Here is a 24,771-nt window from a genome sequence, read left to right on the forward strand (position 1 = left end):
TGAACAATGACATCCCAGTATGGTACCTACAACACCTTTACAATCTGATGATTCACATTGACTGTCAGAAAGCTGAACATAGAATAAATTTTTTCTTCTCTTCATCACCTGACTACTCCACTAATCCTTCAGGTCTTGGTTTAGACATTGTTTCCTCTGAGAATTCTTTCCTATTCGTTAAGACTGAGCTATATTTCGCTCCTTTGTTGTGAACAGTACAAGTGCTACCTTGAGCATCTATCACTCTATTATAATTTCCTGCTTGTTCCTCTCAATTCCTAGAGTGTCAGCTCCTTGAGAACAGGGACTGTGTTCAGTCCATCTTTACAGCTCCCACTCAGCACAGCCCCGAGTACATGCTTCATACATTTTTGCTGAATTGCATAAATTCTTGGTCCAAGCAGAGTGCTACAGTGGGAATCTATGCTGGCAGAGGGCAGATGAGGGTATTGAATGCCTGGAGATTCCAGTACAAAATATTCAAGACAACCACCTACTGAAAATCATACTGCTTTATGCTGATTCTCATGAAGAGAAAGTAAACTCACTTAATTTTAATTTAAAAATACAATAGCTGATCTTCAGGCTTCAGTTTAATTTTAATAGTTCTATTTAAATGTCCCATTACAATTTATTTAATCAATCCTTTATTGTTGGACATTCAGATTGTTTCCAACTTTTCACTATTATAAATAGCAATAAAATAAAGAGTATTTTGATGCATTTTGCCAAATTTCCCTCCAGAAAAGCTATACTAATTCACTTCCCATCAGCAGTGTGCTCTGTGTAACTGAGGCAATTAGCCTGGAAATACAAATTTGCAATGAAAAACCAAAACTGCCTCAAGGATGTGTAGTGTCCTAGACAAATGTACAGAACTTGTTTTAAAGCAAATATATACACAATTTCTTTTAAGGATTCATAGTACTGAGTGATGTATACGAATTTATTGGTAAAGATTTAGAATAATGGATAGAGATGAGATACTTCCATATTTATTTATTACTCAATCAGTGTTTGTATAGATTTCTTGTGGTGTCCAAGTGCCAACTCTGTCTGTTTTTTATTATCAAGTCTAATGTCCTGGCTCCCATTTTGAGAAAAACGTAGCTTACAAGGGCATTACTCACAGTGTGATGGCTCTGACACCTGTTTGTGCTGACACAGTTGAGATCTTCTTGCCTCTGTGGTCTTCCTGGTACCATTTCTGTGATATTGCTGCATTGCTCAGGACTCCGGTCTGCCGGCTGCCATGAACACTGGTTTCCACTGACTCTCTCCAAGTTGTTTCTGGGCTTCGTGGATGTGGCGACTGGGGAAACCCAGAGAGTGCAGAAGATGGAAATGAAACTTCATTTTCTGTCCATGGTAAAGGCATTGTGTGGAATGTTATAGCATAAAAGAAGAACAACCTCCAACGATCTTTCCTTGACCTCCTTCAGGCTGTAAGCACTGCACTCTTTGTCATCTCTTTCAGTGTTGACCCCACCCTGTCTTCCATACCTTATCATCAGCTAAGGTGTGGAGCAGGCAAAGAGCCCATGGGCTGAGAGATAAGCTCATCCTGAAGCACTAAGACTGACACAGATGTAAGACATCATCACGCAGTTTTAAGAGGGAAATTTATATCATTACAGGCCTATCTCAAGAAACAAAAAAAATCCCAAATAAATAACCTCATGTTACACCTTAAATAATTAGAAAAAGAAGAACAAGCGAAACCCAAGTACAGCAGAAGAAAGGAAATAACAAAAATCAGAGCAGCACTAAATGAAATAGAGAACAAAAAGACAATAGAAAAAATTAATGTGACAAAGAGCTGGTTCTTTGAAAAGATTAACAAAATTGACAGACCCTTGGCTAGACTCACTAAGATACAAAGAGAGAAGACACTAATTAACAAAATCAGAAAAGAAAAAGGGGAAGTTATCACGGACACCACAGAAATACAAAGGATCATCTATGAAGGACTATATGCCACCAAATTCAATAACCTAGAAGAAACAGACAAGTTCTTAGAAACATATAGCTTTCCAAGGCTGAATCATGAAGAACTAGAAAATCTAAACAGGCCGATCACCAGTAACAAAATTGAATCAGTCATCCAAAACCTTCCCAAAAGCAAAAGTCCGGGACCAGATGGCTTCACTAGTGAATTCTACCAAACCTTCAAAGAGGATCTAATACCAATCCTGCTCAAAGTCTTCCAAAAAATTGAAGAAGAGACAGTACTACCTAACTCATTTTATGAGACCAACATTACCCTGATACGAAAACCTGGAAAGGACAACACAAAAAAAGAAAACTACAGACCAATATCTCTGATGAATACAGATGCTTAAATCCTAAACAAAATTCTAGCAAATCGAATACAACAGTGCATTAAACAGATTATTCATCACGACCAAGTTGGGTTCATCCCCGGGGCACAAGGATGGTTCAACATCCGCAAATCCATCAATGTGATACATCACATAAACAAAATAAAGGACAAAAATCATATGATTCTATCAATTGATGCAGAAAAAGCATTTGATAAGATACAACATCCATTTATGATTAAAACACTTAATAAAAGTGGTATAGAAAAAAATACCTCAATATAATAAAGGCCATATATGACAAGCCCTCAGCTAATCTCATAATTAATGGTGAAAAGCAGAAGCCCTTTGCTCTACATTCAGGAACACGACAGGGCTGTCCCCTATCACCTCTGCTTTTCAACATAGTGTTGGAAGTCCTTGCCAGAGCAATCAGGCAAGAGAAAGAAATAAAAAGCATCCAAATTGGGAATGAAGAAGTTAAATTGTCACTCTTTGCAGATGACATGATGCTATATATAGAAAACCCTAAAGACTCCACCAAAAAGCTGTTAGAAACAATCAATGAATACAGTAAAGTTGCTGGCTACAAAATCAATGTACAAAAGTCCATTGCTTTCCTATATACTAACAATGAAATCTCAGAAAAAGAAATAAAAAAAAATAATTCTTTTTGCAATTGCAGCAAAAAGAACAAAATACCTAAGAATGAACTTAACCAAGGATGTGAAGGATCTATATGCTGAAAACTATAAGACATTTTTGAAAGAAATTGAAGAAGACACAAAGAATTGGAAAGACATTCCGTGTTCATGGATTGAAAGAATCAACATAGTTAAAATGGCCATATTACCCAAAGCAATATACAGATTTAATGCAATCCCCATCAAAATCTCAATGACATTTTTTAAAGAAATACAACAAAAAATCATCAGATTTGTTTGGAACCACAAAAGACCCCGAATAGCCAAAGCAATATTTTAAAAAAAGAACAATACTGGAGGTATCACACTGCCTGACTTCAGCTTGTACTACAGGGCTACAATAATCAAAACAGCTTGGTATTGGCAGAAAAACAGACACATAGACCAATGGAATAGAATTGAGAACCCTGAAATAAAACCACATAAATATGGACAGACAATTTTTGACAAAGTAGCTAAAAACATACAATGGAGGAAAGACAGCCTCTTCAATAAATGGTGCTGGCAGAATTGGATAGCTATGTGCAAAAGAATGAAACTGGACTGCTATCTGTCACCATGTACCAAAATTAATTCAAAATGGATCAAAGACTTAAGCATAAGACCTGATACAATAAACTGCATTGAAGAAAACATAGGTACTAAACTTATGGACCTTGGGTTCAAAGAGCATTTTATGAATTTGACTCCAAAGGCAATGGAAGTCAAAGCTAAAATAAACGAATGGGATTATATGAAACTTAAAAGCTTCTGCACAGCAAGAAAAACTATTGACAAAATAATGAGGCAACCAACTGCATAGAAGAAGATTTTTGCAAACAGTGCCTCAGATAATATCCAAAATATACAAGGAACTCATGAAACTCAACAACAAAAAAACAAACAACCCAATTGAGAAATGGACAGGGGACCTGAAGAGACATTACTCCAAAGAGGACATACAAATGGCAAATAGACATATGAAAAAATGCTCAACATCGCTAATCATCAGAGAAATGCAAATGAAAACCAGAATGAGATATCACCTCACCCCAGTCAGAATGGCTATTGTCAAGACCAATAGTAATAAGTGTTGGAGAGGCTGTGGAGAAAAAGGAACCTTCATACACTGTTGGTGGGAATGCAGACTGGTGCAGCCCTTATAGAAGATAGTGTGGAGGTTCCTCAAAAAATTACGAATAGAATTACCATATGATCCAGCAATCGCTCTCCTGGGTATCTACCCCAAAAAATCTGTAAACATTTATACATAAAGACACGTGTACTGCAATGTTCTTTGCAGCTTTGTTTACAGTGGCCAAGACATGGAAACAACCAAAATGTCCTTCGATAGATGAATGGATAAAAAAGTTGTGGTATATATACACAATGGAATACTATTTGACGTTAAAAAAAGATGATATAGGAACATTTGTGACAACATGGATGGATCTTGAGAGTATAATGCTAAGTGAAATAAGTCAGACAGAAAAAACAGAGAACCATATGATTTCACTGACATGTGGTATATAAACCAAAAACAACAAAAGAACAAGACAAACAAATGAGAAACAAAAACTCATAGACACAGACAATAGTTTAGTGGTTACCAGAGGCTAAGGGGGTGGGGGTTGGGAGATGAGGGTAAGGGGGATCAAATATATGATGATGGAAGGAGAACTGACTCTGGGTGGTAAACACACAATGGGATTTATAGATGATGTAATACAGAATTGTACACCTGAAATCTATGTAAATTTACTAACAATTGTCACCCCAATAAATTTAATAATAAAAAAAAAAGACATCATCACATTCATAATGGGGTTGGATAACAAAAGTCATGAAGGCCTTCAGAAGAGATGACATGTGGCATGGAGCCTGCAGAGAAGCTGAGGTCACCACTTTGGGTACCAGAAGTGGGAGCGTAGTGTAAATTACACCTGCTGCCAGAGCTGATGCCCTCAGGTGCTGTTGACAGCAGGCAAGATCCAACCTACATGGGCCACATGGGTCCACACACATAGACTATCAGCAACTCAGAGCCCAGAACTTGCCATGTATGCAAGGTGATTGAAAGTCATCACAATCAGTGTGTTAGCACCACTACTATGACCCAATGTGTCAAGATTCTGTGAAAGAAACACTGTACAAGTAAGGGGTTGTGATCTACTTGCGGCACTCCTGGAACTACTTTGGTCATGAGACCCTGAAAGTACCCCATGGACGAGAGTCCTTAGTCCCACCCTCCTCTCTCTCCCCTCTACCCCTTGCCAGTTCATGGGTGGGGGTGTAGAGAGTAGAGAGTAACATGAAGAAGAGAAATAGGTTCTGAGATCCTGAGGGACCTGGTCTGTGATAGAGGTGCCTAACAGATGGCCGGCCTCAGGAATAGGCAGAAAATGTTGAGAAAGGAAGTACACAGTGGGCTTCTGGCCACAGATCCCAGATCTTAAGGCCGAGCTGAGACTACTGAAACAGGGCCTCGTTGGGACCCCCACAGTACAGGCCTTGCCTTGTCCCCAGCCTCACCTTTACTTGACCTACCTATAGCTTAACAACAGATCAACCCCTGTGACTTGAGCTCAGAGAGTTCTCTGTCCCACCCAGTTCCCTGTTTTAGAAAATTACCCTGAAACATATGATGAATACCCTTAGGCTTATTGATCACAATCTCTACGGTCTAGCATTCTTTCCAGGTGACTCCCATCATTGTTACTGGGTTGCTGACTCCACCAGAGGGAAGGCTTCATGCAGAATCCCGGAACCATCACGTAGCCTCTGGAGGAACGCCCAGATTTTCCCTTAAATACTCCATGCCAGATTGAGAATATTAAAGCAGTTTTCGGAGGTGTTAACCCACTGCCTTCTCAGACCACCAGTGTTCTGATAACAAATCCTTACTCTATAGCCCAACTGCTATGTTGGTCTATTGGCTGAGAGGCACAGGCAGCACAAGTCCCGGACTTGCTTGGCCTTTGGTTTCACTACCACTCAGCGATAAGTGAATGATGGCTTTTGCAGTGTATTCACCGAGAGTGAGGATTCTTTTTTTTGCCACTGTTGGTGGTGAGTCTAACACTAGTATCAATCAAATGTGGAAAGTCTCATGCCTGGCAGCCTGGGGCACCCCAGTGCTATTTAGCCAGATTGTTGGCAAATGGAGAAGAATAGCTTATAGAATAAAGGAGGGAAAGTAGGGGAACACAGTCCTCATCAATTAAAAATAACTTTTCATACTTATTTTATTAAGTAATACTCTTAGCTACAAATTTGCTTCATAGACTATTTGATCTTTTACTCCCTTTAGCTTAGCTCTGAGACTAACTTTTGTTAGAGTGGTGTTGCAAGGAAGGCTAATGTTTTCATAGAGCCTGCCAAAACAGATAGGAATGACTTTAAAAAAAGAAAAAAAAACCAGTTCCAGGAAATATGTAATGACTTTTTTGAAACAAATAATTCATAATCTGGATTTGTGAAAAATGCTGTATTGAGGCCCCCTAATAGTTTGGGGATCTTTTAAAGCAAAAGTAATGGTTAAATTAACAAAAATATGTGGATTGAAGGACTGTTTGTGGGGTTTGTTGATGAAAAAACATCCAGCCTAAGAGAAAGCCTATAATAGTTTATTTGAGCCAAACTGACGACAATTGCCAGGAAGCAAAGTCTCAACAGATTGAGAAAATGGTCCTTTTGCAACTTATTTTATACATTAGAATCAAAGGAGGAAGGTTACATGAAATCCATTGATTGTAGATTAAGGGGCTGGGAGAAAGCAAAGTGGGGAAATCTCTGGGATTGGATAAAAAGCAAAATGGAGAGACACACACTTCTTTTACATTGGTGGGTACAGGATAGTTAATAGTATTTTACAGCACATAGTGATGGTATTTGGGGAACAAGATAACAATGTGCGATTTTGTAGTTTCCTGCTCTGGTGTCGTGGGTTTTGCCCCTGGGGGGGTCCAGAAAAAGAGATTACTCTGACATTCCAAGAGTATGTCATCTTAGATGCAAAAAGGCAACAGACTTCCTCATTTACGGTAAATTTTGACCTTTGTCAAGGAACCTACACCAAGGATGTGACTTCCCGCCATGGCCCACCTTAGTTAGGAATTTTTATGTTCAGGCCATCCTATGTGGTTATTTTCAGTCTCCTGAGCTTGTCAGGTTTAACATGTGGCCCCTTTTCCATCCTCATTTCCCCCTTTTGGTCATAAATCAATCCAAAGGATTCATTGATGACCAACATTTTGGTTGGATAGTGTGGTCCCACAGTGCTAGGAAGGCTCATTCCTAGGAAATCTTAGTGTCAGCATTTATTGAATGTTGGACCTTTGCGGGTGGGGCAAGACCATAATCTTAGACAGCAGTCAAGGCTGAATTATTTACTTAAAAAAAAGGTGAACAAATGGGAGGCAGTCAGATCCTATATGTCTTTATTAAATATATTTTGAATCATTTTTTATCTTTGAGTTATCATGATCCAAGTTTTTTCCTCTGTCTTACGTTGTTTTTTGTATCTAGTATGACACGTACAAACTAGGACCAAGAGCAATAGGATTAAACCAGTAACACCAATTAGGAGCAGAAATGTCCAATATTAGACAAGTATGAGTCTGAGAGGTGCGTACATCCTAGCCCACCAAAGAACCCTTTACATGTATTATCATAATTATTTATTAGGCTAATAATATTTTCCTCCCTCATCTACTAATATTTGTACCTTATGATAAGTTTGGCCAGATGAATGAAGACTATTATTTTATGATCTAGAAGTTCTAACTTTTTTTTTTGGCCAATTAGTTTCCATAGAAAGGACTTCACAGGGAGGACTAAGTTTAATTTCCCAATACATTGGATTTTTCGTATCAATATTATCATGGGTTTTATTAACCTTAGGTAGTGAATTTGCCTATGATTTTAGTATTATACCACATTCCCATAGCACTTACTGTAAACCTGGTGTCATTAAAATAGAAATCAGTTAATATGATGAGAATTTTCTAACCCTTACAAATAAAAATGTTCCCTTCCCATATTCCATGTATTGTTTGTTGAGGTGGATACGATACACCAGGATTGGGTAAATTCAGAATTCCAGTTTGATCGGGATAACAATTTACCTTTTTGATTTAATATGGCCGGCCTGTCTATTTTACATTGGAAGCAATCAAATGTAATCTATTAATCTGATTTCCATTAGTTGTATAACTGGGAACTGTAACTTTAAGGTTTAATAGAGGCTAAAGCATTAAGAATACAATGATGTAAATTATAATTACTACCTAAAAATTTCTAGAGGCCAAGAGTACAGTAAGAGTTTCATAAATAAAATTTCTGTGTCTCAGCAACCATTCTAGAGAGCCATTTAAAATATATATATATATATATACACATATATATATACATCTACTTCAGTTTTTATGTGAATTAATATAATTAGTAGTCTATGTTGAGTAAGGAGGTAAGCATAACTGAGTTGTAATATTTATGTAAAATTTCTTTTTTAATATTTTTTCCACTAACCTACAATTTCACTCACCCTTCTCAGTTTGTCCCCTTTTCCTCATTCAGAAATAATCAGCTTACTAGGACAAACTATTTCTTTTTCACTTCTCTCAAAAATACACACAACCTTTTTTTCCCTATAATAACATTCCTTCTAAATTTCAAACCCATAAAATATTATTGATAATATAAAAGTTATATACCTTTAGCAATTATTAGCAGTTGGGCTATATAAATACAAGTTTTGAGAAAAGCCTAAATAACAAGTATGACTATCATAATTACTAATATTTTTAGCAGACAGGTAAAGACAATTAAACAAATGGTTATTTTAAGTTCAATATCAATTATGTAGATATACAGGTCTTCTCAATGTCTTGGGATAGCTTCCTATCCCTGATGTCGGCGGCTTCTTGTCCTTTAGGAGTCTTTGATATCCCCTGACAGGTCCCTTCCGACAAGATTGCAGAGCCTTTAATTGATGTCTTGTCCAATGGACAAAATTTCCTGGCTGTGAGTCGTGGTCTTTGAAGTTGTTGTCTCCTGGGAGTACACTGAAGTGCATCAGTTACTAATTATTTATTTCTTTAAGACAATTGATAAGTCCTTGATAATAATGTAGAATGTCTCCTTTTAGTAAGATTGGTTCACAAGTCCCTTCACATGGGGTGAACAATGACTAATGAGGAGAAAGCCTGTGTTTACCAAAAGTATATCTCAGGTTGAGAAGCACTATAAGGAGACCTTTTGGCCAAAGGAGATTAAGAGCTTCTGAAAATTTACCTAGTTGAGTTTTAATTTACTATTTGTACATTCTACCAATCCAGAGGACTGGGGTGGTAGGCACAATGAAAATACTGTAAAATAAGCCAAATATTACACATAGATTATATTATTGGCCCAGTGAAATGAGTCTCTCAGTTATGTAACTCACAGGAAATTCTCCAATTGAGGATTATTATTATTATAATAAATAACTTCCCTATCATTAAGGCTGTTGCTCTCCTGTAAGGGAATATCTCAGTCCAGTGAGACAACATACAAATGATGACTAATGCATATTTGTATCCTTGAGATGGTGGCATTTGGATAAAATCCAATTACCATACCTCAAATGGACCTAAAAGAAATGGGAAATGTCTTTGGGACCCACGGAGTGATTTTCTTGGGTTACATTTTGGACAGATAGAACATGTGCTATATACTTTTTGAGCTACAGTAGGAGCTTTTCAATAATATTCTTTACTCCATGAAACCATCTTTCCAAGACCCCAATGTGTTAGCTCATGCTACACTATATCTGTTTGGGTCAAAGTTTTCCCCTTTTTTTTTTGCCATATTTTTTTGCCATATTTTTTTTGTTGCCATATTTTTTTTTCTTTTGTAGCTGTCCATTGGAACTGTAAAAAAGAGTCTTTTATTGCTTTAATAGACAGAAGAAACATTCTCAAGTCTGGATAATTTGGCTGTTTATTATTGCCGGTCTAGCTGCAGTATTGAGGTAGGTAATGTTGGATCTGCCGGCAGTTTCTGTGTGTGGGCCTGGATCGTGTCTCATGAAGCCAAAGAATGGAAACACGGACCAGCGAGAGGCAAAAAAATTTAAAAAGAGGATAGTTTATTAGAGGCAGCAGAAGAAGTTGCAGCTCCTGAGCGGGAGTGGGTCCTGAATGGAGTGTGCCCCATGACTGAGGCAAAAGCTCTTACTTTTATACCTTCCCTTGCCTGCTTGGGGAAGGGGAGCTGTTTGGAGAAGGGAACTGTTTGAAGATGGGAACTGGCGCCTTCTAAAGAAATTCGTCTACCAGGTTTGTTCTGCTTGCCCATCCTAAAGGAATTAGCAAAGTAACCCACTCTTATCTATCAGATCTGCTCCGTTTGTCAGGCCAAAATGAATTTTATGATTAACCTCAAGGCCTTGTTACATTATGTCCTGGAACGAAGGAGTGATTTCAAAACCTGAAGTTTTAGGATATGGCTGTCTTTTGTGTATTCCACCAGAGACCTCCCTGTCTACCTAGGGACATGCTAACTCTCCTATATCAGTATCAGCTAAATTATTATTTTTTTTTTTGGTTTCTGTGGTGGCAGCCTTAGAATGTCCTGGAATTTTTTATAATTGTCAATTGTTTTGGTTGTTGTATGACATCTAATTTAAATTCTGTAACCTGTTTTCTGTTCTTATGGGCTGCCCTGAGGAAGTTAAGAAGGCTTGCTGCTTCCACAACATTCCAAAGTTGTGAGCTACACCAAAGGTATAGCAACTGTCAGTGTAAATATTGGCTATTTGATCTTTGGCTCATTTACAAGCTCCTGTTATATCAGTTAATTTAGGTTGTTGGGCAGATTTTATTCAGGTAAATAAGAAACTTAAATTTATGTTTACCATAGAAGTTACTGTATATTCAGCTTGGTAATATCCCTGTTCATCTTTCAGGTAAGAGTCATCATTATCAATCAAGGTTTCCTGTAAATCATTCCTAGGAACAAGAAGGTGGTCAGTGTTACACATGGCCAGAGGAATGAGTCACGGGAGACCAAAATTGATCTATTAGAATTTACTTGGCATGTTTGAGCTGCGGGAGGTCAGGCTGGAAAAGACCATAACCTCTCCGAGCAGAAAGCAGTGTGGAGTTTTATAGGAGGGGGTAAATGAGCTTGTTCCCCTTTCAATGCTTCAGGGGGTTCTCATTGCATTGTCTCTAGCAACAAAGGGTTTCAGGGCAAGACCAAGCCCTCCCGCTCCAGACCCTGGCTCCCAGGCCTCCATCTGGACAGCCCAGGACTGTTAATCACAAGCCCCTAGGAAACAAACAAAGTACAAAGCAAGACAGGATAAGATGGTTTCTACATTCCAGGTGGCTTCTCCAGGCCTAAGGCAAGCATAAGTTGGCAGGTACAAGGTACAAAGCAAGACAAGATGGCTTTGAAGATAAGAAGGTTCCTGTTCCTGGCCTAAATATGGCCTAACAGTCAGTAGCAAAACACAGTTTTAGATGTCTTCATCCTTTTAAGAGGGTAATAAATTTGCTGGGTTAGGCTGTTACATTGACTTAAAGTAATATTAGGCACAGAAAGCAAGAGTACTTTATAAGAAGCCAGTTGGCTGACAGAAGTGTTGAGTTCAGTAAGGATATAACAGAATGAGTAACATAAATAAAGGAGCATCTATAACTATCTCTTCTGTTTGTATAACATGATTGTAGCAGAGATAGCAGTCATATAGGAAGAAAACCCTTTAACTACTGAGCTTAATTGTCTAGAGCTTCTTCAGCTTGTTTCCCTTCAGGGTTCCATTGAGTTGGATCAGATTGATCTGATTTTAATAAGATATATAGAGGCTGGGCCTTACGGAAAAATTTGGAAACTAATTGAGATGGCATCTAGCCAGACCCAGGAATCCTTTAAGCTGTTTTTGTTCTTTGAAGGGGAAAGGATATTACTCCTCTAAGTCTAGGTTAATTAGTGGCCTATCTTGAGATATTAGATAACCAAGGTGTTTTACTCAATGGAAACAGATCCCTATGTCTTTTATGACTAGCTTTTGTAATAGGTAAGTTGTGTCCTCTTAGGAATCTAGTAATATATCCTAGAGCACAGAGTAAATTATCGACATATTGGATTAGAGTAGGATTTCTGGAAAATTCAACATTATTTAAATCAGCTTTTAGTATCTGAGAGAAATAGGTGGGACTCTGCATATCCCTGGGGCATTACTCTCCAAGTAAACTCTGATCTTCCCAGGTGGAAAAGCAAGAGGGTTTCTTCCCTCCTTCCTTCCTTCCTTCCTTCCTTCCTTCCTTCCTTCCTTCCTTCCTTCCTTCCTTCCTTCCTTCCTTCCTTCCTTCCTTTCTTTCTTTCTTTTCTCTCTCTCTCTCTCTCTCTCTCTCTCTCTCTCTCTCTCTCTCTCTCTCTCTCTTTCTTTCTTTTCTTCTCTCTCTCTCTCTCTCTCTCTCTCTCTCTCTTTCATTACAGGAATGCTGAAAAAGGCACTGCATAAATCTATCACTGAAAAATATTGGCAATACACACAGTAATAGCTGATAATAGGGTATATAGATTTGGAACCACAGGATATCTTTAAAACTCTAGGATACTGTGCAAATTTCCATCCTTTACCATTGGGTTTCTTTACTTGAAAGATGAAAGAATTACAGGCTCTCATACACAGAATTATAAGTCCACCTTTTAAAGGTAATCTTGTATAATGAGCTAATACCAGCTAGTGTATCCAACCTCAAAGGATATTTGCAAATATAAGGTAGAGGCAAAGTATTATCAACAGTTATTTAAATAGGAGTGGCTGACTTAACCTTGCCAATATCTGTTCTGGAAAACACCTAGAGTTGCATTGGAACATCCTGCAACAAACGTTTAGTCAGTCTCAAGACTAGTTTTCTCTCATGTACTTTCTTTTAAAATCATTTCCCCAATCTGATTTATTTAGTTCTAACTAAAGTACATTTCACCATTCTGAGAGAAGAATATGTGAGCATCATTGGTTAGAAAATCTCACACTATCAGGTGACTCAGGGCAGATTTGAGTATTAAAAATATGTGTTGTCCCTTAACATTTCCTAGTTGGAAGGGAACATGTTCTCATTTAATTTAATTAAATTTATTTATTTATTTATTCTTTGTTTTTAAGGAGGGCACAACTCACAGTGGCCCACGCAGGGATCGAACCAGCAACCTTGGTACTACCAGCACTGTGCTCTAACTAACTGAGCTAACTGGCCACCCCAACAGGTTCTGATTTTTATAAAAGGACATTGGTTGTTTAGATGTCCCTTCCGTTTGTACAGAAGCTTCACTCCAAAGGAGAGGGCAACTTAGTCAGCTGGTGCTAACAGATAAAGTAGCCCCAGTGTTAGTAAGAAGGGGAAATGCCCTCAGAATCTTTGGAGCAGCCCTATGCTTGTTTTTATTAATATATATTTTTTCTTTTTTTAAATCCCATTTGTTTTCTATAATCCTTAAGGTAACCTGATTTTTTATAATAGAAGCAGACTCCTCTACAGGAGTTTCCCTCGAAAACCTTTAGTAATTCTGTTTCTTTGTTCTCAGAAACCACTAGGTGTATTAATTGGGATAAATCAGAAAGGCCAGGATTATATGTTCTAACAGTTAATTCAAATTTCTTTGTGAACTCATCAGGGTCCTAGAGAGGTTTGGGGGAATCTTTAGTAGATTCCTTAGTTCTGTCTGCATACAACCTCTGATTCCCCTCCTCCCAAGACCAGTTCCTCTCCAAAGGGAGCTGCAACAGAGGTGCAGGAAAGAGAAGTAGGAAAAGGAGAGCAAATCCAGACAAAGTAAAGCACACAGTGGGACAGTTGGAGAAGAGGGAAAAGTGGGGTGTTGGCATCGAACAGCTTCAGAAATCTTTTTTAATTCAGAGATAGTCTCTAAAATTTTCTTACTAACTTCCTGGAGAGAAGGATGCTTCTCTTTATACCATATCACAGGCTTTTTTTCTATTTGCCAATTGAGGTAAGCCTCCCATTTCATTCGGTTTGATTTTTAAGCCAGCTTTTTCTAATTGTGTACACCTAAATTAATTTAGAGGTTATTATGTTGCGGAAAAAAAACGACGAGGACCGAGACTCAAGCAGCATGCAGAGATCAGGGAGAACACAGCTTTATTATGCCAATGGGCTCAGCGGGATTGTTTCCAAAGACTGAGCACTAACTGGGGTCGGGTGTTTTATTTTATAGGGTTAGGCCTCAGGGTTTGGGGGGGATTCGCGCTATTGCTATTGCGACGCTAGGGATTGGTTAAATCTGGCCAGGGTGCTGGGAGGTCCGTCCCTAACAGCTGTTGTAAGAGTAGGTTAGCATAAGAAAGGAAGCCATTTTCTGGATGACCTTAACAGGGTGTGGACCAGATGTCCTGTTTGAAAAGAGCTTATCTTGTTGTCTGCCGACTGGGTGGGGTACAAGCTAGCTTATCTTGTCAAATCCCCAGAATGTGGTACAAGCCCATGATATGTATACTCTTTGAAGCTATGGAAAATTACTGGATGCTTTAAAAATGCTATATAAACCCTTGGCTTTGAGTGCTCGGGGTCCTTGTTGAAACCCGCTACATCCAGCAGATACTCGGACCCCAGCTAGCTGGAAATAAACCTCGCTGTGTGACTTGCATTATCGCGTGTGTCCTCTGTCCAATTGAGGGGTGGTCGATTCTAGACCTTAACACTGTGATTGCTCAACATTGTTTTGACGGGGAGGCCTCTAACTATGGTGCCTGCCGGAGACAGCTCTGATAAGATATAGGAGGAGAGGGATGGAGCTCCTAGCCGTGCCCACAGGAAAAAACTGTCCCGACATGTTCCCCCTATTGATGATCGGAAGGGGAACCCTGAAGACCGTCATTTAAACTGAGAGGGCGGTAGCCCCGTAGGGCTGGGATGCCGGTGGTGGTCAGACGGGAGACGGTATTTTTGATGAAGCGACAAGGGCATCGAAGATACACGGGCGGGTGGTGGCAAGGAGGAAAATGGAGAATAAGGGACCCGCCAAAGGGAGGAGCCAGGAAGTCCAGGACTGAGAGCCAAACCCCCAGGAGGCGAGCTCTTCATGACAGTGCTGAATGCGATCCTGGACCTCAAGGACCTTAGTGGCGACGATCCCAGACTGGTTTACGTAGTAGCAACGTTCTTCTTGGAGGAAGAGACAGGTCCCACCCTTTTCGGCCGTGAGCAGGTGCAGGGTGCGCCAGTTCTGGAGGGCGACAGCCACCAGGCTGGAGAGTTGGGTCTGGAGTGACGTGAGTGAGTCCGCGACCCGCTCCGTGTCATCACTGAGTTCTTGAGAAAGTTTGTAGTAAAAGTCGATGGAAGTCCCAAGGCCAGAGGCCCCGCGGCGACCCCTGTAAAGATGCCAGCACCTATGAGGAAAGGGATGACAGCCGCCCCACGGTGCGAAGGGAAGGAAAGACCTGAGACTGGAATTCAGCGTCAGTAAAAATGGAAGCAGAAGGGGAAATGAAAATAAGGATTCAGCCACTTCCATTGTGATGTGTGTCCCCACACCTGTATGGGTAGCCTCCGTCACAGAAGAGAAATATACCGGGAGAAGTGCAGAAAAAGCTCTGGCAGCGAGGGTCAGGGGCCTGGTTGAGGCCAGGGGGTAGGTAACAGGTGAGGTTTGTGGCCAGAGTCAGCGGAGCCAGTGGGACAGGATCGCCAGTGGGTTCCGTGACTATTGAGGCGGAAGTGTTGGTGGAGTTGTGGAGGGGCCAGTTGGGCGGACCGGGTATTCCGAAGAAAGCTGAACAGATAAGCAGCAGACAAATCCAACAGGGGGAACCGATAGGGAGAGAAGTGGAGTTGAGCCAAAGCTGGTAAGACGTATTGAGGAGGTGTAAAGTGAAGTCCAGGGAGCTAAGGAGTGGTGGCCGGCGTGCAGAGGCGAGGTTAAGGCGCCGGTAGCGGGGCTGGGGCCGAGGGGCCGAGCTATCGCAGCAATCCGGGTTGCCGCAACTTTGTGGAGGGCAGTGTCTTGGACACCTTCGCCATCGGAGGACCCGGCCTGGGCCAGGTAGGACCAGCAGACAGGCCCTCGGCGGGAAGGAATTGCAGGGGGACTGGAAGGTCTGAGTCAGAGTGGCGGTCCAATAGGTGCGGCCAGATTCCTTGCAGGTGGACGGCATGGTTCCCTGGTAGCATTCCTGGAGCATGAGAGTAAAGAATTGGAAGTGGGCGCTTCTCCCGGACCCCTGGGTGCAGGGACATTTTGAGCCATCTGGAGTGCAGACAGGGGTGTTCCAGCAGAGGTACCCTCGACCATAAAATCTGCATTTGTTCGAGGAGGGCTGTGTAGCAAGGGCAGTCCTGTAGGTCTTACCGCCCTTTACGCAGAGGAAAGGCAAGATGTGGCGGTAACAATCTGGGGTCATGGAGTCATAGGAGAAAAAGGAGGATCTTAAAGTCGGGTAGAAAGGGGACCCATGGCAGGTACATGTCCGCTGGGTTGGGGTGCTCAGGGAAGGGTAGAATAGGCCTAAGAGGCAGAGGGCCATAAGCAGGTGAGCACGAATAGGGGAAAGACCCATAGTAGAAACCCAAACAGGAGGAGGCTTCTTTGGGCTGGGGTCCAATCAGACTGCGTTGCAGAGATAAGAAGAAAAGAGGCTACAAGAATCAGTAGACAGAGGGTTGAGATGGTTAGGGAGGAGCAGATGAGATCTGACATTCAGGCGGTTTTTTTAAACGTGGTCTTCAGTGGCTCATCAGGCACTGATGAGAAATCCAGGCAGGCTGGTCTGACTCTGCTCATTTGATGCGGGAGTGGTGAATCCATGGTGTGATTTTGGAGACCTTAAGAGCAGTGGGGGTGACAAGGATTACTGTGTGTGGGCCCGTCCATATTGGGTGGGGGGCCTCACGTTTCCAATCTTTTACCCAGACCCTGTCAACTGAAAGGTGGGGATGAACAGGGGTTCCTAATGAGATAGGAATTCTTTCTAGTAGATGTGAGTGCAGGCTCGTAAGGATCTTCCCCAGGCCAATAAGCTGACCTGGGAGTCACCTACTACTCTGAGGCTGCCTGGGATGGGTGATAGCAACAGGGGAGGCCGGCCATAGAGAATTTCAAACGAGGAGAAACCATCCTTTCAAGGAGTACACCGGGAGCGGAGGACGGCTAAGGGGAGTAGATCCGTCCATCCCACGGAGGTTTCTTGGCATAGCTTAAACAATGTTTCTTTGAGGGTACAGTTCATGCGCTCTACTTTCCCTGAACTCTGAGGCCGGTAGGCCGTGTGAAGCTTCCAGGAGACATTGAAAGCTGAGGCCAGAGTTTGTAGCATGTCTGAGACAAATGCTGGTCCGTTGTCACTATGAATGGTGAGGGGAAGTCCATACCGTGGGATGATTTCGCGGAGGAGAACTTTGGTGACTTCTCTGGCTTTTTCAGTTCGGGTGGGAAAGGCTTCTACCCAGCCCAAGAAGGTACAGACTAGGACAAGAAGGTATTTCGTCCCTCAGTGAGGGGTAATTTCTGTGAAGTCTACTTCAATAATCTCAAAAGGGGCAGATCCCGTTTGTTGGACCCCAGGTGGTGGGGTCGGTCCGGTCTTGGGATTGTGTCTGGCACAGGTGGTACAGCGCTCTGTGATAGAGCGGCATAGGGCTGTGAGCCGGGCTATATAGAAGTTTTTGGCTAGCAGCCTTTTAAGTCCAGTCTTCCTTAGGTGGGAAGTAGAATGGTGTTCCGAAATGATGCGGGGAGCGAGGGCGGCTGATATGAATAAGCAGCCATCATGCAGTATCCACCAACCTTGAGGGTGCCGGGTGGCACCCTCATTTTGTGCCCAGCTGTCTTCTGCTGTGGTGTTGGTAGGGCTTGGCGAGGCTGGGGTGGTGGAAGCAATGATGGCTGTGTCTGTGTCATGGGCAGCCGCCTTTGTGGTGTGATTGGCGAGGCGATTGCCAGCAGCCGGCTCATTGTTCCCTTTCTGGTGTCCTCGGCAGTGGAGAATAGCTCGGCGCTGGGGTGCCCAAACAGCTTCCAGTAACTGTAAGATCTCGCTTTTGTTTTTGATGATTTTTCCTTCAGACGTGAGGAGGCCATGTTCTTTGTAGATGGCCCGGTGTATGTGCATGGTGGCAAAAGCATACCTGGAGTCTGTGTCAATGTTAGCCCTTTTGTCTTTTGAGAGCTGTAGTGTCCGTATGAGAGCCCAGAGTTCAGCTCGTTGTGCTGACCACCCGGCTGGAAGTGCCTTTGCCTCCAGAACTTCTGAGGCAGTAGTTACAGCGTAGCCAGCTCTACGTAACCCACCCTGTAGAAAACTCTGCCATCAGTATAGAGTGTAACCTCTGCGTCCTGCAGAGGGGAGTCTTGTAGGTCCAGTCGTGTGGCATGGACATCAGTAATGACTTTTAGGCAGTCGTGTTCAGGCTCGCCTTCGGCTGTGGGGAGGAAGGTTGCTGGGTTTAAGGCTTGAAAAGTCGAGGCTTATGCGAGGATTTTCCAGAAGGAGCCCCTGGTATTGGGTGAACCTGGCGTTGGAGAGCCATCGTGGACCCTGACAGTTCATGAGCATAATTACAGAATGGGGAACCTTGACTGTGAGTTGTTGTCCGAGGGTGAGCTTGTCAGCTTCCCGGATGAGAAGTACTGTAGCGGCTAAGGCCCTCAGACATGGGGGCCACCCAGAAGCGAATGGGTCCAGTCTTTTGAACAGGTAAGCAACAGGCCTCATCCAGGGTCCAACTGTCTGGGCTAGGAGTCCTAATGCAGTTTTGTCTTTTTCATGGACAAATAAGCAGAAAGGGTTTTCCGTGTCGGGTAGACCTAAAGCTGGGGCTCTCCCGAGTAAGTCTCTGAGTTCTGTGAAGGCCTTTTCCTGTGCCTCTCCCCATTTTAGGGGCTGTTTGTCCTGTCCAGTGAGTGACTCATAAAGTGGTCCGGCTATGGCCGAGAACCCGGGGATCCCGATGCGACAGAATCCAGCTGCCCCCAAAATTTCATGTAGTGCTCGCCTAGTGGTGGGCCGTGGGAGGTGGGTAATAACTGCTTTTCGCTCTGCACTGAGGGCCCATTTTCCTTGGGTGATTATGAAGCCCAAATATTTGACTTCCTGTCTGCAGAGCTGAGCCTTTTTCCAGGACACCCGGTGCCCTTTGGTGGCCAGATGTTGTAAGAGGGCAATTGTGGCTCGGTGGCAGGCCTTTCTTGTTGGGCAGGCAATGAGGAGATCATCTACATATTGTAAGAGAGTGCAATTGACTTGTTCTCGCAGGAAACTCGCAAGGTCAGAAGCCAGGGCCTCACTGAATAGCGTGGGGGAGTTCTTAAACCCTTGTGGAAGCCTCGTCCAGGTGAGCTGCATTTGACGCCCTGAATTAGGGTCAGTCCACTCAAAGGCAAAGACGGGTTGGCTTATCAGGGCTAGTTGAATGCAGAAGAAGGCGTCCTTAAGATCCGGCACGTGAACCAGGCGGCCTCCGGTGGAACGTGGCTGAGAAGGGTGTAGGGATTAGGAAGTACTGGATGCAGAGACTGAGTTACTTGATTCACTGCATGGAGGTCCTGAACTGGGCGATATTCACCATTTGGCTTCTTGACGGGGAGTAGTGGTGTGTTCCAAGGGGACTGACACTCAACGAGGATGCCTGCATCTTTCAGCCATTCGAGATGTGTCTGAATGCCTATTTGAGCTTCCTTGGAAATCGGGTATTGTCGAAGCCTCTGTGGCTGGGCTCCGGCCTTTAGTTCAATTATGACAGGGGCCCATTTGCTGGCAAGTCCGGGAGGATTGCTTTCTGCCCATACCCCTGGTACCTTAGTTCGGTAGTACTCAGGGTTTGTTTTGGCAGCCTCTGATTCAAATAGTCTCCATCCTTCATCCGTAGGCGTGTTGAGAGACAGGATGAGTTATGGTTCGGCGGGGCTCAAGTTCATAGTTGTTTGGCCGGATTGCTCGAAAGAAATTTGTGCCCCTAACTTAGTGAGTAGGTCTCTCCCAAGCAGTGGGATCGGGCACTCAGGTACATATAAGAACTCATGGGAGATGACGTGGCCTCCTACTTTGCAGGTTTGAGACCGGCAGAACGGCTGACTTACTGCCTGGTCTCCGGTGGCCCCCATGATGGTTACAGTCCGATTAGTAAGGAGAGCCACTGGGTAAGTAACCACTGAGTGTTCTGCTCCTGTGTCTACCATAATGGTAATCCTTTGGCCTCCTATGTCTAAATCAACCCTGGGCTTGAGGGGGCCTAACAGTAGAGAGCCCTGTCCCCGTCAATCAGAGTCTATGCTGGCCAGACTGATGAACTCAGGTTCTTTCTCACTAGGAGGGGTAGGACACAGATGGCTTCTGGGTTGAGGCTGTCGCCTATTGGGGCATTCATTTTTCCAGTGCCCCACTTCCTGGCAATAGGCACATTGATCCTTTTTGAGCATCCCGCGAGGCTACGTTGGATTTCTCATCTGCCCCACAGTCTTTCTTTGGTTGATGTTTTGTTGGAGTGCTGCCGCCAATAGAGTTACTTTCTGTCTCATCCTCTTATCAGCTTCTCGCTTGGCTACGTTGTCTCGGTTGCGGAATACTTTGTTAGCTACCTCTAACAGTTGGGTGATATTCATCCCGGTGAAGGCTTCCAGTTTTTGGAGTTTTCGGCAGGTGTCGGGGGCCTACTGCGCAACAAAAGTCGCATTTACCATTCACTGATTTTCTGGTGCCTCTGGGTCAAATGGGGTGTATATGCGGAAGACTTCGCATAGTCTTTTGTAGAAGTCTCCAGGCATTTCTTCACTGTCTTGAGTTACGTCAGCTGTTTTTGACATATTAGTCAGTTTCTTTGCCCCTTGTCAGAGGCCCCTCAGAATAGCCTCTTGATATCTCCTGATAGCACTTCTACCTTCTTCCGTGTTGAAGTCCCAGTCGGGCCGGTTGTCAGGAGCAGCCTTGTTAGCCCATCTCCCCGTGTCTGTGACACCTCCTGGAGCCATCTCTTCGAGCCACTTCCTTACTTCTTGTAGGATTCTCCGCCTCTCTTTGATGTTAAAGAGGGTGCGAAGGAGTTGTTGACAGTCTCCCAGGTAGGCTAGTGTGTTTGGAAGATGGATTCCATGAGGTCAATTATAGCTTGGGGCTTTTCTGAGTAGGCTGGGGTGTGATTCCAGTTCAGGAGGTCAGTGGTGGTAAAAGGCTGGTAGTAGATTATAGGTCGACCAGGAAGGGGAATTCCATCTGGGCCGATAAGGTGGGGCTCTCGGGTTTTGCGGAGAGGCATCTGGAGGGCTGGGACATTTCGCCGCCGAAGGCGGCAGGGGAAATCTTGGGGTGTGGGCTCTGCAGGCTGACCCTTGGGTTGAGTGGCTGGCGGAGGGCAGCAGGATGTTTGGAATTTCATCCAGAGCGGTTGGCAGGACTGGTGGGACGTATGGTGGTGGCAGGATTTGCAGCTCCTCCTCATGGTCCCCTTGGTGTATAGTTTTTGTTGGAGGGGCATTGGGAGTTCCTTTCAGAGCCTGGGTTACGAGAATCCTGCACTGACCCTTTTTACTAGATCAGAGCCGTACCCAAAGTGGAAGGGTCCTGGCAATTTTCAACCAGGAGTCAATGTATGGAAACTGATCCAGGTGACCAGGATTTCCGGTCACCACAATATAAACGCGTTGGACAATGGCCAGCTGACGTTAAAAGTGGGCCATTCCAATTCACACAGGGTTCTTAACTTTCCTGGGGTCATGCGGACTCCATAATCTCCTCCATAACCCTTCTTAAAATTCTTTAACATGCAGTCTAAGACTGTGGGCTTACTCTGCTTCCCTCCCATAGTGTATGATGTCGCAGACGTTGGGGAGGGAGATTCACTCAGGTGGTGCCCTGCTCGAGTCCCTCGCAGGAACTTAGGAGCGTCTTGGCTAAGGTGTTTACCGAATAATCTTCCAGACCAGGCCACTCGGTGGTGTGAATCACCTTATGTCAAATGACCCTCCACTAGAATCAGGGTGAAGCTTACTCAGGTTTCCATAGCTAAAGCAGTGGAATCAAACAATTAGGCACACAATCAGTCACTCACACACTGGGTTGACACCCTCCTATGGGCAACCCTGCCTGGGTAGGTTATAAGAACCTACCGGGAGGTGATCAGGCTCCCCTTCTGTCGCATGGGACAGGACTGACTCGGACAATGGCCCCAAGGCTTACCTGGTCCAACGGGAGGATCAGCTGGTTGTCCCCGGTCCCTCTCAGTGGGTCCAGCTGGGGAGGTGTGGGCTATGGCTGCCCGGGGAAGGTCCGGTTCGGGGTCTGCCAAAATTGGCGGGGCGCGCCTACACCCTTCTTGGGCTTCCTGTCGCTCTGTGGCCTGCCTCTCGCCCCACACCAGTGGCACAAGGGGCCAGTGCATTTGGGTTTCCCCGCCAATGCACCAAATGTTGCGGAAAAAACGGCAAGGACTGAGAGACTCAAGCAGCATGCAAAGATCAAGGAGAACACAACTTTATTATGCTGGCGGGCTTAGCGGGATTGTTCCCAAAGACTGAGCACTAACAGGGGTCGGGTGTTTTGTTTTATAGGGTTAGGCCTCCGGGTTTGGGGACGATTCGCGCTATTGCTATTGCGACTCTAGGGATTGGTTAAATCTGGCCGGGGTGCTGGGAGGTCCGTTCCTAACAGCTGTGATTGCTCAACATTGTTTTGACTGGGAGACCTCTAACTATGGTGCCCGCCAGAGACAGCTCCGATAAGATATAGGAGGAGAGGGATGGAGCTCCTAGCCGTGCCCACAGGAAAAAACTGTCCCAACAATTAGAGCTCCATTTTGGCCATCTTAAGTTGATATCACTTCTAGTTAAATCTTTCCATTTCTGTAAGTACTTGTAAGACTCCTATGAACTGTACATCTGCAAGAGTATTAATGGGTTGGGGTCTGGGCGCTTGTCGGCCTTGGAGGCATGATTTCCCATGTTAATTTTTAGTTTTCTTTTGAAATCTGCAGTCTGAACAAATTTCTAGTGATATTATGTAGTGGGTTGAAGTGTGCTGCTTATGGGTTGAGCTCCAAGGGGCTGTCAACTCCCAAGTCGCTTCAACCTTCTTACGTGACTCTGTTTCTCTCCTTGGCTGTCTAGTACAACCATGAGGACTTGGAGCACTAGGTAACCAGCCTTTATGTGCACAACTCCAGATGAGTCAAATATTTAATTACCTTGTATTGGAATTCACTCTGGGGCCACTGTACGTTTTAAGGAGTACCCTCAAACACCTCCACAAAGACTCATAGTCACTTGAGAATACCTGAAATTCAGGCTGGAGGGAGTAAATGCCCTTTATCTTCAGAGCTGAACAAGTTCAGACTCTCATTTATCCAGTAAAAGGTTTTGTTCAGACTTGCAGTAAGCAATTCCAATTGAAAAGCCAAAATTAAAACCAGCCACCCATTTTTTTTCTCTTGTCCCTTAGTTATCTTAACTCTTATCCTTAACCTGGGTTATCTCAACACTTAACCTTTAATGCCACCTCGAGGATTTTTTTTTAAAACAGTTCAAATAAAGTTATGGCCTCCTACCTTAAAACAGGGAGGTCCGGAATTCCAGGAGAAACTCACCCAAGTTCATCTGATGCGAAGCACAGAGCCAGTGGGGCACAATGGGCACCTGCTAGTACATAGTGCCGAATCCAGGTCTGCAGGGTAGTCCTGGGTGGGCTTCTTTGGAATCCTGTGCTATGGCAAGTAATGTTAATAAAAAAACATGCAGCCTAAGACAAAGTTTGTAAGGGTTTATTTTAGCGAAGCTGACGACAATTGCTTGGAAGCAAAGTCTCAACAGATTGAGAAAATGCTCCAGAAAATGGCCGTTTTGCAACTTACTTTATACATTAGAATCAAAGGAGGAAGGTTACATGAAATCCATTGGTTGTAGATTAAGGGAGTGGGAGAAAGCAAAGCAGGGAAATCTCCGGGATTGGATAAAAAGCAAAATGAAGAGACACACACTTCTTTTACATTGGTGGGTACAGGATAGTTAATAGTATTTTACAGCACATGGTGATGGTATTTGGGGAACAAGATAACAATGAGGGATTTTGTAGTTTCCTGCTCTGGTGTGGTGGGTTGTGCTCCCTCGGGGATCCGGAAAAAGGGATTACTCTGACATTCCAAGGGTATGTTATCTTAGATGCAAAGACAACAGACAGGCTCACTTAAGGTAAAGATTGACCTTTGTCAAGGAAGCCACAGCCAAGGATGTGACTTCCTGCCATGGCCCACCTTAGTTAGGAATTTTTATGTTCACAGTATCCTATGTGGTTATTTTCAGTTTCCTGAGCTTGTTAGATTTAACATGTGGTCCCTCTTCCATCCACTTGTTGGAATTTTTTCAAAACTTTTGATCTTTTACAGGCTGGCAAGAACTTTTCCTTCTATTATGATAGCAAATGATAATCGTTTCTTCATTATACATATTTCAAACTTTGTAGAAGTTGTAGTCTTTAACTGATGGGGAAACTGACCTTAAAATGGTTCTCTGCCACGTGGAACCAACCTATAATGGTGGCCCAAGTGGAGAGAGAGGTCCCCAGCCTAAGCCCCAGCCCACTTCCGCATAACCCCCTCCAAGCCACACCTCGAGCCAATCACCAGAGGCCACTTACCCCTTCCCCGACTCAAGAAAGTCCCCAACCCATAAAAACCTGCTCAAAACCTTGCTAGGGGCTCAGTCTTTTGGGAAGGATCCCACTGAGCCCGCCAGCGTAATAAAGCTGACTCTCCTAACTCTCTGAGTGTCGGTTG

Source organism: Rhinolophus hipposideros (genome assembly GCF_964194185.1).
Source record: "Rhinolophus hipposideros genome assembly, chromosome: 17".
Lineage (NCBI taxonomy): Eukaryota > Metazoa > Chordata > Mammalia > Chiroptera > Rhinolophidae > Rhinolophus > Rhinolophus hipposideros.